A 16,771-nucleotide genomic window follows, 5' to 3' on the forward strand; every position below is an offset into this window, starting at 1 on the left:
ATGTCAAAATTCACTCACACTTAATTTTAATGGCAAGATGTTCAGATAATTACACCTTATAGAAAGACTGAAATTTGCAATTAAATCCAAATAGATTTAATATTGCTTATGTTTGACATTAGGTAAATTAAACTGCACTTCTCTTTTAAATAACTTATGGGTTCATTTTTACTTGCATAGACCTAAAATCCCTTGGCTTAGATCAATGTATTAAAATACCATCTTGCCCACCTCCTCCAGGCTCTCAAAAGACTCTGACAAGGAGAGAAGAATATGGAACCGATTTTGATTACATGGGGAATAGAATAAAGTAAAAATACTCTTGATGGAAAAGATATTTTAAATAAAAATATTAATGTACATGTTATCAAAGCAATATTGAAACTGAAGCTCTATAATCTAGTGAAAATAACAGAGTCATATGATATTTACTCTTTTTACTATATAGTAAGGATGGTCAAGGAACTTTATAACTCAATTCCTCAAACAGCTTTTTGTTTTAGTTTTTGTATAATCTATGAACTTTATCCATAATATAGATAAAAGTTATCAAAAGCTAAACCAAGATTTTCCAGTTTGGGAATATTCCATTTTATACTGATTATAGCACTGGCTTTTCTGTTGTCTAGGACATAATAATAAAATTTCTAATATTATTTCTCATAACAAATGACCCATGAATTTAAGCAACGGAAAGGAGATTTATTTGATATAAGGTATCATGGAGCTTTAAAGGTGTTTATATAAAATTTGAAATCCCAAATGGCATCCATCAAATGTATTTATGGTCAACACCTCTTCCACCTCCTCCTCTGTCACCTTCCCTAATCTCTCTCTTACTTTGAGAGCCACTGGCTTAGAATACAAGAAACACAGGAATCAAGAACAGATTACTGAATGAAAACTTGGCAAGGATACCCTGGATCATGATCAAGGGAAAGGTAGAATTCATACTCAAAGGTATTTAGAAATGGTTTCAATTCAAGCCAGGTCAATAACTGAGACTGAGTAAGTTAGGCATTGTATAAAAGACACTGAGGAAATACAAGAGAAAATCCTGTTCTCAGACTACATCATGGTCCAGCAAAGAATGTGACTCATATTTGAAAATAAATTTAGGACCAGATTAATCTTCTCTTTCTTGTTTGAAGATAAAATATAAACTCAGAACTATCAGAGACTAAGATGAGACATTCTTCAAGATAGTTCTTAATCTAGCTCTCAGCAGTAGATAAAATTATGTAGTCTAAAATTAGTCTGAAATTACTTTAGCCATTCACATTTAAAAATGTTAAAGCACATGAAGTCTGGGTTGCTACTCTGAAGTAATCTGAGCCACTATCAAGTAAAAAGACAATTTTTTAAATCATAAAGTCGGAATATAAATGTTAAGAAAAATATATCTAATTCTTAATATGCAAACTCTAGGGTTACTAGAAAAATTACATTATATAGCATGAAATAACAGAATTGTAACAGAGTAAATAAAAACCTAAAAAGAGCTTGAAGCAAAAGTTTAAAGGATATATCATCAAACTTTAAATATGTCTTTCTCTGGCCTAGCTAAATTACTACATTTCTTGATGCTGTTTGCTCCTCATAGCAATTGAAAGCATATGTAATTTAACAGCAGGCCTCAATCCTTTAATAAGCTGTCTTTAAAATACCTTACATGGATTACCTATCTGTAAATCTGCTTCCTATGCAGAATGTGACAGCATTATGGAAATTGTTAGTTCGGGAGAGATGGCATGTACCAAAGGGAACCACATCTGCACCCTGTAAGATTATACCAAACATTGGAAGTAATCTTTCAGCATTCATAATACTGTAAAATGTATAATTAAGATTAAGGGCTCACTCTAATCTTTATTATGGTCTGTGTATTTCAAATTTGGGAGGTAGGTGAGACCTAAGTGGGACTATAAAGTGTCACTGTAAGATTGCATCTTTTAAATTATATGAAGTAGGTTCTATCTTATAGACTCAGATTATCCACTACATTTGTCAGATTAGCAGATAACCGTGTGTTCACTGAAAAGGAAGCAATTTCATATCCAAAAGTTGTTTGCTGATGTAAAAACTGTATATATACATGGTTTAATTTCTTCATTCTAATTTTGAATCATCAGATTTTTAGTAACCAATTAATTAACTGTTAGATCATCATAGGTCATCTCTGTCCCAATGTATTTACCTGTTTTGTAGATATAGCACTCTCCAAACAGATTCAGGTGAGCTAGATCATTAACTAGAAAAATAAGCCTATAGAAAATTTAACAGTGTATGTGATTCACTAAGGTGAATTTCTGGAAACCAACCACACAAATTCAAGTAGATTCCTCATGCAGATAACCTGAGAAAAAGGCCTTGCTGATATCTAAAACCTGAATTATTTTGGAGACTTGACTAGAGATGAAAAGTTTCAGAGTTTAATTAATATTCATAAAGCACATATTGGGCTGATTGATTTTTATCATGTTTCAAACTAAGGCTGGTTCAAAACTACATGCAAAAATTGCTTGAAATGATGTTACTTATTGCTTATCAATAAAACGAAATGAAGTTTAAAAGAATATAATGTTAAATTATCTTTCCAAGAATGTTATCAAGTTAGAGTGGCATACAAATATATTTGTATTTTCTGATAATAAAGGAGGACTCAAAAAAAAGAGGCAGCTAAGTAAATGCTGTTGGTTTTTTAATGCATATGTTTTGTGAAAGAACACTACTTAGTATACAAGTGACTCTAATTTTTAATAAATTTAGTTGCAAATGAAAGGAAGTGAGTCTCCAGGTGAGTGTTCAGAAAAAGTTGTCTCCTGGTCAAGATTTTCATTTTCAGACTAGTATTATAGAAAATGAAAATGCTTAAAATTTCTGCTGAATGTCCATGTTGGTGAGTCTTGACTTATCATGCAGGGATCAGAGGTAGGGGGTTAAGGAAGAAGGTTGGTCATGGTCATGTAAAGATAAAATAGGTTTCCTTACAGGTTTACTGACTTAGGCAACCTCTCCTCCTCACTGCTCCAGACATGACCCAAGATAGCTCCATACCTCCTGTGTCTCCACTGTGCACCCCAGGATGGTGCATGGCAAAGATCAAAGGCGAAAGACCTAGTAGATTCTAATCTACTCATTGTGTTCAGCAAGGCTCTTATACAGAAGGGTAGATCTATGTTTGCCTTATGTTCACAGCTATTAGCATCGAACCAGGAAAGATGAAACCTAAATGATCTATTAATAACAAGAGTCATATATTAGCAGAAATAAAGTGGGAAAAATATAATCTAGGCCTCTGAATTAAAGATGAAAAATAAACTAAAGTTTATCCAGCAGGAAGGAAAATTACATTTCTTAAGGTTATTTCTTCATTTCAATTCCTAATTTTATGTAAAGAATTCTTTTTATTTCCATAGTGGAAACATTTATATTTGGAAAAGAGAACAAAAATGGGAAATAACCTAATTTCAGTGCAGAGATGACTTAAAGGTATAAATGTATGCTATATATTTCTAGTACCGGAACTTACTTTCTACACATACCTTTGAGCTCTCTGAATCAAGCCAGCAGAAATAATGTCTTAAGCACCTTTCAATTATGGCTTTGATTGATGGGTCATTCTCATCATACGTGAGTCACTCAGATTTCATCAAGTGTGGTTGATATATAAGCTTAAGACTTTGACATGTGAGAAAAGGAAATCCAACTCCCATAAACATCCAGATGTAACTCAATTCTAAACATCAACCTCCGAACGAGGCTACTATTGCTTTCCTGATGCTTACTATTTAATTAGTTGATTTCCATCAGTTAAGCAAAAGAAGATGAATTAAGTTTAAAAACCAATTCTGGAGACAACAAAATAAAGTATTAGTCACTCTTGCCTGGCTCAGATATTCTGGTGTAATATAGACTGAACCTGATTAATGGAAGGCTTCCCCAGTGGCTCAGTGATAATCTGCCTGCCAATGCAGGAGTCACAGGAGATACAGGTTTGACCCCTGGATAGGGAAGATCCGCTGGAGAAGGAAATGACAGCCCACTCCAGCATTCTTGCCTGGAGAATCCCATGGACAGAGGAACCTGGCAGGCTACAGTCCATGGGGTCACAAAGAGCCGGACATGACTGAGCACATGTGCACACACACAATCCTTTTCTGTGGAGAGATTCTTGTACCTATAATTTCCCTTCCTCTCCAGATCAGCACCCACAATTACATATTTTCTTAAAAAATATTAATTCGATCTAAAACATTAAAGGGAAATAGAAGACAGAGGAATAATAGGAATCTTCATTCCTTAAAACATTATCCTATCATCTGTTTTAATGACCTGGCCACATTAAGTTTACAAAATATGACAATACAGCTAATGATTCAGCTCTATTCACAGCTGATCCTGTGAATATAGACAGATCTGGATTCAAATTCTAATTCCACTCAGAGAGGTTCCTCATGGGTTAAGTAGCGATAAAAACGTCTCTTTTGGAGGACTGTCTTAGCAGCTAAATGAGATATATAATACAAATGATCCATTTGGCCTTCCCAATTCAAAGCTAATCCTCAGTAAAAGATAGTTTGTCATTATTATTAATATGACAGAATACCACTTATAAATACAGATATTTGGAATTTGTTCTGAACTCAAGGATATAGGGAAATATTTTTTATAAACTACAATTTTATAAAATTATAATTTCATATTAATCTATTGGAGTTAAGTCCAACTTTTCCAATGGAAATTAAATCATATTACTTGGTAAAATTATTTAATTCATTTAACTATAATGAAAGGGAGACCTAAAGGCACTGAGTAATTTTAATCATAGGCTCAGAAATATTATGGGTAATACCAAACACTGATTGAAAATTCATCAACTATCAAGCACTATGATAAGAACTTTACATGAAATATTTCATTTAATTTTCATACAACATTTATAAAAGAGTTGTTATTATAATTTTCATATTACAGACAGGAGATGTAAGTCTCTAAGAAATATTATTGGTAATACTAAACATGGATTGAATCTTCTTCAACTATCAAGCACTGTAATCAGAACGGAAATATTTCATTTAATTTTCACATAACACTTATAAAGGAGTTGCTATTATAATTTTCAAATTACACATGGGAGATGTGAGTCTTCAGGAACTAAAACAAGTTGCCCAATATTTTTATTTTTTAAGCTTTTTATTTTGTATTGAAGTACAGCCAATGTGATAGTTTCAGGTGAACAGTGAAGGGACTCAGCCACACACATATATATGTGTGTACACAAACACACACACACACACATACACATACACAATATATCCATTCTCCCCTAAACTCTCCTCCCATTCAGGCTGCCACATAACACTGAGCAGAGTCCCATGTGCTATATAGTAGGTTTTTATTGGTTATCCATTTTTAAATAACAGCAGCGTGTACATGTCTATCCCAAACTCCCTAGGTATTCCTGGCTCCCATCATTCCCCCAAGAAACCATACGTTTCTTCCCTAAGTCTGTGAGTCTCTGTTTTTTAAGTAACTTTATTTGAATCATTTCTTTTTAGACTCCACATATAAGGGATGTCATACAATATTTCTCCTGCTCTGTCTGGCTTACTTCACTCAGTATGACAATCTCTACGGCCATCCATGTCACTTCAGATGGCCTTATTTCATCCTTTTTGATGCTCGAGTAATAGTCCACTGTATGTATCTACCATATGACCTTGCAATCCCACTCCTGGGCATAAATCTGGATAAAAAGATGATCTGAAAGGATATATGTACCCCATGCTCATTGCAACACTGTTTATAAGAGTCAGGACAGGACATGCGTGTGTGTGCTCACTCATGTCTGATGTAGATGCAACCTAAATGTCCATCAGCAGAGCAATGGATAAAGAAGATGCAGAATAAGATGCCCAACATTTTTAATGGTGGAACAATTCAAGAACTTTTCGCCACATTTACTAAGTGGAGGCTTAAAAAATTATCATGCTTCTTATTCTCTTCCTCATGTATCTCTTAAACCTCAAGAAAACAGCATTTCTCCAAAAAAGACATACAGATGGCTAACAAACACATGAAAAGATGCTCAACATCACTCATTATCAGAGAAATGCAAATCAAAACCACTATGAGGTACCATTTCACACCAGTCAGAATGGCTGCGATCCAAAAGTCTACAAATAATAAATGCTGGAGAGGGTGTGGAGAAAAGGGAACCCTCTTACACTGTTGGTGGGAATGCAAACTAGTACAGCCACTATGGAGAACAGTGTGGAGATTCCTTAAAAAACTGGAAATAGAACTGCCTTATGATCCAGCAACCCCACTGCTGGGCATACACACTGAGGAAACCAGAAGGGAAAGAGACACGTGTACCCCAATGTTCATCGCAGCACTGTTTATAATAGCCAAGACATGGAAGCAACCTAGATGTCCATCAGCAGATGAATGGATAAGAAAGCTGTGGTACATATACACAATGGAGTATTACTCAGCCATTAAAAAGAATACATTTGAATCAGTTCTAATGAGGTGGATGAAACTGGAGCCTATTATACAGAGTGAAGTAAGCCAGAAGGAAAAACATAAATACAGTATTCTAACGCATATATATGGAATTTAGAAAGATGGTAACAATAACCCTGTGTACGAGACAGCAAAAGAGACACTGATGTATAGAACAGTCTTATGGACTCTGTGGGAGAGGGAGAGGGTGGGAAGATTTGGGAGAATGACATTGTAACATGTAAAATATCATGTAAGAAACGAGTTGCCAGTCCAGGTTCGATCCACGATACTGGATGCTTGGGGCTAGTGCACTGGGACGACCCAGAGGGATGGTATGGGGAGGGAGGAGGGAGGAGGGTTCAGGATGGGGAACACATGTATACCTGTGGTGGATTCATTTTGATATTTGTCAAAACTAATACAATTATGTAAAGTTTAAAAATAAAATAAAATTTTAAAAAATAAAAAAAAAAAAAATAAAATAAAAAAAAAAAAAAGCTCAACATTCAGAAAACGAAAAAAAAAAAAAAAAAAGAAAACAGCAAAGTGTTTGATTCACTAAAAAAGAATATTGAAATTTTAAAAATTTTGTATAAGTAACTAATAGATATTTTAAAATAAATTGTGGTTAGATTTAGTGGCAACAAATAAATGCTATAGATATCTATTTAGAGAACATATTGTCAACCATTTGAATTCAGATAAAAATAGAGAACAAAACTAGATTTATGACTATTATATATAATTTATTCTTGAGTTTCAATATTTTGTTATATGTAAACAGGTTTCATCTGGGTCTCAGAGCTCTAGGTTATACTTTGTTAAGTATACTTTACTAAATGTTGGAAATGTGGTCTAGGGGAGCAAAGAAAAAAAAAATGGTTGAGCCCTTAGACCAACAGTACCATTAACAAATTCCTCTTCCTCTGTTCTCTCTTGGTAAAGGAGTACATCAAGGCTGTATATTGTCACCTTGCTTATTTAACTTATATGCAGAGTTCATCATGCAAAATGCTGGGCTGAATGAATCACAGGCTGGAATTAAGATTGCCAGGAGAAATATAAACAACCTCAGACATGCAGATAATGAACCTCTAATGGCAGAAAGTGAAGAAGAGCTAAAGAGCCTCTTGCTGAAGGTGAAAGAGAAGACTGAAAAATCTGGCTTAAAACTTAACATTCAAAAACCAAAGATCATGGCATCCCATAACTTCATGGCAAATAGAAGAGGGACGAGTGGAAACAGTGACAGATTTTCTTTTCTTGGGCTCCAAAATCACTGCTGACTGACTGCAGCCACAAAGTTAAAAGATGCTTACTCCTTAGAAGAAAAGCTATGACAAACCTAGACAGCGTCTTAAAAAGTGGAGACATCACTTCAGTGACAAAGGTCTGTATGGCCAAAGCTATGGTTTTTCCAGTAGTCATGTATGGAAGTCAGAGTTGGACCATAGGGAAGGCTGAGCACTGAACAACTGATGCTTTCAAATTGTGTGGCTGGAGAAGACTCTTGAACATCCCTTGGACAGCAAGGAGATCAAACCAGTTCATCCTAAAGGAAATTAACCCTGAATATTCACTGGAAGGACTGATGCTGAAGCTGCAACTCCAATATTTTGGCCACCTGATGCAAAGAACTGACTCATTTGAAAAGACCCTAATGCTGGGAAAGATTGAATGCGTGAGGAGAAGGAGATGACAGAGGATGAGATGGTTGGATGGCATTGCTGACTCAACGGACATGAGCTTGAGTAAAACCCGGGAGTTGGTGATGGACGGGAAGCCTGGTGTGCTGCAGTCCATGGGGTCACACAGAGTCGGACACGACTGACTGAACTGAACTGATTCACTGGAAGGACTAAAGGTGAAGCTCCAGTACTTCAGCCATCTGATGTGAAGAGCTGACTCAAAAGACCTTGATGCTGGGAAACATTGAGGGGAGGAGGAGAAGGAGGCAACAGAGGATGAGATGATTGGATACATCATCGACCCAATGGACATGAGCTTGAGAAAACTCAGGGAGATAGTGAAGGACAGGGAAGCCTGGCGTGCTGCAGTTCACAGGGTCACAAAGAGTCGAACACGACTTAGTGACTGAACAACGACAAAACATAATTTAGAAAAGGACCACTTGCCAGAGGTTCTAATGCTCCTGAATGGGGGCATAGAAAATAAAACTCTGTGGCATCACTTGCAGAAAAATGTATCTTATTATGAGCATTTAGTCATAAATAGCCTTTAGTACATACTAAATATACAAAGTTGCTAAGAGCTGCCCAACGCATGCAACATTTGTTGACTCTCACAGAGTAAAGCCACTATCCATAGGGCTTTGCTGTTTCTTCACTGACTTAATTGCTCATCCAAGATGCGCTGGTTCTGTCACTCAGAAGCTAGATTAGTATTCTTTTTCCAGCACACATTTCTTGTGGCCAAACTGCATGTTTATGTCACACTTTTATGATGCAAACATATAATCCATAAAATACATCTGCCTCTAATATCCCCACTTTTGTGGTTTTATTCCAACACAAGAGAAGGGCACTGCATCCACCAGAGTTCAGTCCTTCTCAAGTCATACTAGGGCCATTTGCCTAACTGGCACCTCTGTCTCTGGTCTTTCTATTTTCCAGCCAGTCCTGCACATGGCTAACATTTTTTTTTCTGAAAAATTATTTTGGAAATATCACTACTTTGTGCAAATTGCCTTTAGCTGTGTAGTCTTTGTTGTTAAACTAAAAAAAAAAATCTTTAGCCTTGTATTCGCACTTCCTAAAACTCTTCTCATTGTTCTTCTTTACTCTCCTGTTCATAAACCTCCTCCTCCATACTGGACAATTTACTATTTCAGGTGGTGCTAGTGGTAAAGAACAGCCTGTCAACGCAGGAGATATAAGAGATGAGGGTTCAATCCCTGGGTAGGGAAGATGCCCTGGAGGAGGGCATGGCAACCCACTCCAGTATTCTTGTCTGGAGAATCCCATGGATGGAGGAGCCTAGTGAGCTGCAGTCCATTGGGTTGCAGAGTTGGACACGACTGATGCGACTTAGCATGAACACAGGAGGCTTCTAACAGATCCCAGAATGAGCATCCTCCCTGTCTGGACCTCAGTAAACCATATTCATATTTCATAGGAAGATGCCAGTTCCAAAATTTTGGCTTTCTATTGGCAGAAGTTATCTTTTCTTCATCCACATTCCAATGGAAGGTGTTCTGCTGCCTTCCTAAAGCATTTAACATACACTTAACTGAATACACACTTGTGCACATTCATCTGCAGGAATCTGATCATATAATTCACTTGTAAAATAATGATAAAATATTGAGGGCCTGTTATGCATCTGAATCTTCCATTACAATAGTCTTTAAACAATTTTTTACCCCATAAAGATTTCAGCATGGACCTCAACAAATATTTGTAATTAGAAAGACTTTAAAAAATATAGATATAAAAGTGAATAGAAATAGAAGTCCTAAAAATCCTGGATCTGATTTTTGAGACCACACTAGCAGTATAAAAATTCATTAAACTGTTTATATGCCAGGTGCAGAGAAACTGTGAAAAATTAAATGAAATGCAATTTGATAAATGCATAATAGATTCATGACTTTATTTCTTTGGAATCCACTGCAGACCCTAAAACAGCATGACTTGTACATAACCAACATGTAATAAAATGTTTTTAAATGAATGAAGATTAAGCTGTTGCCTTGATGTTTTGCCTAAAAGCAGTTTATAGTTTCTTGCTTGGGCAGAATTACAATTCATATTTTTGTATGTTTTATAAATAAACAACATGTTTGGATACATTTTTCTGAAATTCACAAAAGTTGTATGTGATATACTAGGTGGGAGAGCATTGTTTCTCAATCAATCACTTGGTGTTCATCATATGCCAGGAACTAGTCTTCCAGTACTACTGAAACAGTGTTGAACGAGTAACTCACATGACTAGTCTCGTGGATTTACATCTTTGTGAGGAGAAGCAGACAATAAACAAATAGAAAACAAAACGGTATTTTCAGAGGGAAGTGTTAGCAAGGAGACACAACACTGTGATACGACAGAAAATGATAAGGTGATCCTGGGGAGGAAAGGATGGTCCAAAGCAAGTGAGTGTTCGAAGGGGAGGCACCTTTGAGCCCACCCTGAATGATGAGATGGAAGCAACTCTATGAACAGCGGGGGAAGGACATTCGTAGGAGAGTACTAAGAAATTAAGGAAATAGGAATCAGCTTGAAATGTGTGAGGAAGCTAGTCTAGTGGTGGAGTTGTGAGCAAAGTGAGACTCTAGAGTTGGACTGGGGTCAACTAACAGCTCCTCTGTTGTCAGCTCCGTGACTTTGGAAAAGTGACTTGTAGGCAAAAGATGATTAAAACCTCCCTCTTTTGCATGTGAAATTAACTTGAGTTTAACTCTCTACATAGGATCTCTGGTAAACTGATAAAAGTTGAAATATAAACTCTATTACTAGTTAATATTGCCAATTATAAAAATGACTCGTGATTGGTAAACTGTAACTAAGCTGGAAGGACTATAATTAATTCTTGATGCCTATAGCGTCTCAGAGTCTGAGGGCTCTGTAACTGACATGGTTCTGGAAACTCCAAGCATGGATTATTATACAAGAGATATTGGTTTCTGTGGATCCTGAGGCTTTACTCAGAGCTATTCTCACACGTGACCAAGGTGAGTCTCATCTTGCACCTGAGTTGCCACATGGAGAAATGACAGGTTGGACTGGTGAATGAACTGCAAGGACTCCTACTGAGCAGGAACTCACAGTTCTTGTCTTGTATCTTTCTCAGGAGGCTGGTACCAGGTATGGCCTAGGTAGCTACCTGAAGCTACCTGAAGACCCTGAAGGTCTGGTCACTGGTGACCATGCTTAATCTCTTGTTTCCTTAACTGTTCAGTCAGATAATGATAGCACTGATTCATTTTGAGGATTAAATAAGGTATATCAATTTGGCACAGTGCTCTAGGGTGGCATGCTGCTGCTGCTGCTAAGTCGCTTCAGTCGTGTCTGACTCTTTGTGACCCCATAGACGGCAGCCCACCAGGCTCCCCTGTCCCTGGGATTCTCCAGGCAAGAACACTGGAGTGAGTTGCCAGTGAAATCGAAGTCGTTCAGTCGTGTCCGACTCTTCACGACCCCATGGACTGCAGCCTACCAGGCTCCTTAGTCCATGGGATTTTCCAGGCAAGAGTACTGGAGTGGGGTGCCACTGCCTTCTCCACTAGGGTGGCAGAGCATCAGTCATATAATTGCAAACTGTGAGTTATTTTTTATTATTAGCCTTATTATGTTTTATAGATGAAGAAGCTTAAACCTACAGAGAGAACTGTCTTACAGGGTGAGTTAACTAGGCACTGTCGAAGTGAAGGATATGAAGATGGCATGTGGGCTTTCCTAATGGCTCAGAGGGTAAACAATCTGCCTGCAATGCAGGAGACCCAGGTTCGATCCCTGGGTTGGGATGATCCCCTGGCGAAGGGAATTGGCTACCCACTCCGGTGTTCTTGTCTGAGAAATCCCATGGACAGAGGAGTCTGGGATCAGTCCATGGGATCGCAATGAGCTAGACATGATTAAGCAAATTTCACTTTCACTTTCGAAAAGCTTAGAAGTGCTCTTGCCTGCTAATCCCAAGTTAATCTCAAGATGGCTCACTGGCATGGGGAGGGTAAATTTAAGGAAGACAAAGGTGATGGGATGAATCATCTGTTTCACCTTTTTTTCTTTCAACCTGCATCCTCTAGACCACTGGCAGCCTGCCTGCTGCTCCACCTAACATGCACGCAAGTTTCCAGATTAAAGACGAAAATACGTCTCTTGGTATTGTAATTTAGTCAGTTACATGCATGTCTTGAAATGTTGAAATTAAAACACAAATAAACAAGCAAAAAAAGCCCAACCAGAACAGTGCATTCAGTTTCCATCTAGTCACTATTTTAAAAAAATGCTCTGCTGAAGAATCCACGAGAGTGTTCAACACAATCACCATCTTCACTCTTCCTCATCACCACCACCACTAACAACAACTCAATCATGCCTCTGATTCAAGTTTTCAACTTGGTTAGCCAGCAATAATGATAGAGCTGTGATTAATTGTTAGCCAAAGAACTGCTTTGTTATGAACATCTTAGTAACCAAATCTTAGTAACCCAGTTATTTCCATCAATGAAGAAAAACTGAACTGTGTATGATATGTCCTGGGCATCCACAATGCTTATGTGAATTCAGTGTACAAGCTCTGGGAGTTGGTGATGGACAGGGAGCCTGGCGTGCAGTCCATGGGGCCGCAGGGAGTTGGACACAACTGAGCGACTGAACTGAACTGAACTGATAACTGATGCAATGGTTGGATGGCATCACTGACTCAATGGACATGAGTTTGAGCAGATTCCGGGAGATAGTAAAGGACAAGGAAGACTGGCGTGCTGCAGTTCATGGGATTGCAAAGAGTCGGACATGACTTAGCGACTGAATAACAACAATAACCGATGAAGCCCTTTTAACTGGTGAGCATATTGTACAAACATCTATAAAGAAACCCTAACAGACAGAAAAATCCTACAACATTTGAGATTAAAATGTATTAAAGTTTCAGGTCCCATTCAATTGCAACAATGATATCAACATCTATGTCTTAAAAAAAAAGTACGTGTGTCCGGCTGTAATACACGTTAGGAGGCGCAGAGTGAATTGACCTGGCTGAAGTTATCAGGAGGGCTTCCAGGAGAAAGGCATGCTTTGCCTGAGATGTGAAGAAGCGCAGGAAATGCTTAGGTCAAGGAGGGAGTGAAGGTGAATGGTGACAGAGATGGAAGTATTGGGTTGGTCAAAAAGTTCGGGTTTTTCCACCCAAGGTAACAGAAAAACCTTCATGAACTTGTTGGTCAACCTGCTTCACAGGGGTGAACAGCATGTGCAAAAGCTCTGGGCAGAACAAAGCAAGACCCTTACAAAGGCTGGATAAAGGTGAGCGTAGGGGAGGTGGTACATGTTAGGGCAAAGACACCATGTAGGGAACCCATTTCAATACTGATGAACTACTAGTTATGCATATGCTTCTTTTAAAAATCTTTTCATTGTAAAGTTTTTAGCCTAATAAAATATTTCTTAAGAGTAACTTATATTTGCTATATACATAATAGACAATTGGAATAGTGTCGCAGATTCATGAAGATCTAGGTTTATTGTTTGAACTTAGGAAAAAAGGTGAATTCAAAAATATGTCTTGAAAAATATATACATAAGAATCCAACATCTTTGTTCTGATGAACTCCAAATGATTTTCTATACTAACTAAATTTATTTTTAACAAAAGAAACTATGAGCTGCAGAGAGCTCAAATAAACAGTTATAGAAAATATAAATGTCATGCTCAAATTTTATGATGTTTTCTCATTGAATATTTCATCTTTTCCACCCAAAACAATTTGCTTAGTTCATATTATTTTTCACTTGATTAAAATGAGCTGTCATAATTTTCCTGATTGATATAACTATTCTACATTTTTACGACTGCATAGTGTTTATTTTTACCTTTTACCTTTTGCTGCTGCTGCTGCTAAGTTGCTTCAGTTGTGTCTGACTCTGTGCGACCCCATAGACGGCAGCCCACCAGGCTCCCCCGTCCCTGGGATTCTCCAGGCAAGAACACTGGAGTGGGTTGCCACTTCCTTCTCCAATGCATGAAAGTGAAAAGTGAAAGTAAAGTCACCCAGTCGTGTCCGACTCTTAATGCTAGTCCTTCATAATCTATGACTTGGAAAAAAAATAAGTCACAAGAGTCTGCTGCTGCTGCTGCTAAGTTGCATCAGTTGTGTCCGACTCTGTGTGACGCCATAGATGGCAGCCCACCAGGCTTCCCCATCCCTGGGATTCTCCAGGCAAGAACACTGGGGTGGGTTGCCATTTCCTTCTCCAATGCATGAAAGTGAAAAGTGAAAGTGAAGTCGCTCAGTCGTGTCAGACTGTAGCGACCCCATGGACTGCAGCCTACTAGGCTCCTCCGCCCATGGGATTTTCCAGGCAAGAGTACAGGAGTGGGTTGCCATTGCCTTCTCCCACAAGAGTCTGGTAAATTCATTAGTAAAATCTCTTTGGCCCACAAGATACAAATCATCAGAATTCTTGATCAACTTCTATTCATTCCAATATTCTTTTATTGAATTTTATCTTTAGTCATATTTATAGGCTCTTCATAACTTAATAATTTTCTATAACTTTCATTATTTTAGTTAAAACATTTTAAAGTTGAGTAGTTCAACCATTTAAACATTATTGATTTCATCCACTTTTCAGGTTATTTATGGACCCACTTTCCTTCTAATGTTTCTGTTTCACCTGATATAACTGTTAGAGCTCCTTTTGATTCCACTTACTCCTTTTAGCCAATATTAATTCACTCAGCTTTATTTTCTTTTTTGCCCTCTCTAGCCTTTAGAGCTTAAAAATTTATATTCTATATCCTATGTATTCTTCTTTTATTTCTTTCTCTTCTCCATTTCCATAATGTGTCCTTTTTATGTTTCTAATCCTTGATTGATCCTCACATGTCACATCTTTCATGTAGCTAAAATTTCCACGTATTTCTACTTCACCATGGCACTTATAAGCTTGTTCTAATTTCCTTCCTGATCAGGAACTCCAGTTCATGGTATAATTTTCTTCTGATGCTCTCATTTCACTGCTTCAGATTTTAATATCTATTTTTCATATTTCACCTTTTGTTTTCACTTATACAATCCAAATAAGGGTCTGCTGCTGCTGCTGCTAAGTCGTTTCAGTTGTGTCCGACTCCGTGCGACCCCATAGAGGGCAGCCCACCAGGCTCCCCCATTCCTCGGATTCTCCAGGCAAGAACACTGGAGTGGGTTGCCATTTCCTTCTCCAATGCATGAAAGTAAAAAGCGAAAGTGAAGTCGCTCAGTTGTGTCCGACTCCTAGCGACCCCATGGACTGCAGCCCAACAGGCTCCTATGTCCATGGGATTTTCCAGGCAAGAATACTGGAGTGAGGTGTCATTGCCTTCTCCAAAATAAGGGTCTACAAAAACCTAAATGTTAACTAAGATATTTGGGTAAGGTTTGATATCAACTGGACACAAACTGTGGAAAAACTAGAACTAGATATTTTATCTATACATAGAGGTATGGGTCTTATTTATAAAGTTTACATCTTACAAGTTTTGAGGCAATTTCAACCTAATAAATAATCCATTGGCTTCTTAGTTTTTTATTCTCTTCTGATAGTTTGTGGTCAATGAGATTTATTTCAATAAATGTTTTCATTAGTTGTATATATCTACGTTATTAAGCTCCTCCTACATATTTATATTTTTGTAGTGAAACAATGATATAATAGTTATTACATGCTAACTGTGGTAACAAATAGACTCCAAACGTATAAATGGCTAAAACCCAACAGACTTCTTGTTCACTCTTCTGCATGGGCCAACGTGATCTTCCTCCATAAAGCCATGCAAGGACCTAGACTGATGGAGATGCTAATGTCTTCACCATGTGGCCTCCAAAGACATCTTGAATTTATCTCCATTTTAGCCAGTCAGAGAAAAAAATAACATGAAGGAGCAAGTAGCCTGGGGTTAGTACCCACTGCCCACGTGTACATTCCAATGGTAAAAACAGTCGCTTGCCTGCATTCAACTAAGAAGGAGACTGGGAAATCTGATCCAGCTTTGTGTATAAGAAGAGAACCATGGTTTTAGCAAACAGCAGTTTCTGCCACACAACTGAAGGAAGTATTTTTTCCTAGTTACTGGCATTGATTATTAATTACTAATATATGGTATGATAATATTTTGTAAAAAAAGTAGAAGGCTAAATCTTTTTATAATCATTACCTATATGATTAAAAAAATTTTTTTCACATCAGCATTATATGTAAATATGAAAGTTGAATGCTACAGAAGAGTCATTAAGGAAATTTCACAAACGGAAGTGTCCCAAAACACTGTTCCCAAGAAGTATTATCACCAGAGTTGAACATTAAAATTATGGAAGATGCAGTATTTGTCTCAGAGAAAATGGAGAGGAAGTTACAGAAAAATCAAGTAATTGGTACACTGATAAGTGAAATGACTGCTTAATTGTCTTGGCTGGCAGGCTGAATAGGTTCCAGTTTAATGAGTTTCCACGACAATGGAAAACTGACACATCTAATCTTTAATTATGGTTGCCCCCTTCCTACATTATTGGAATGTTGTGAGGACAAATGATATA

General features: G+C 37.4%; 1 protein-coding gene across 1 annotated transcript in view; it reads right to left on the minus strand.

Moving 5' to 3' along the window:
• The window catches only part of ZFPM2 (zinc finger protein, FOG family member 2), a 524,714-nt gene that overhangs the window by 109,785 nt on the left and 398,158 nt on the right, over positions 1-16,771 (minus strand). The gene's annotated exons all lie outside the window — the stretch shown is intronic.

This window comes from Bos indicus x Bos taurus, chromosome 14 (assembly GCF_003369695.1).
Source record: "Bos indicus x Bos taurus breed Angus x Brahman F1 hybrid chromosome 14, Bos_hybrid_MaternalHap_v2.0, whole genome shotgun sequence".
In the NCBI taxonomy this organism is placed as follows: domain Eukaryota; kingdom Metazoa; phylum Chordata; class Mammalia; order Artiodactyla; family Bovidae; genus Bos; species Bos indicus x Bos taurus.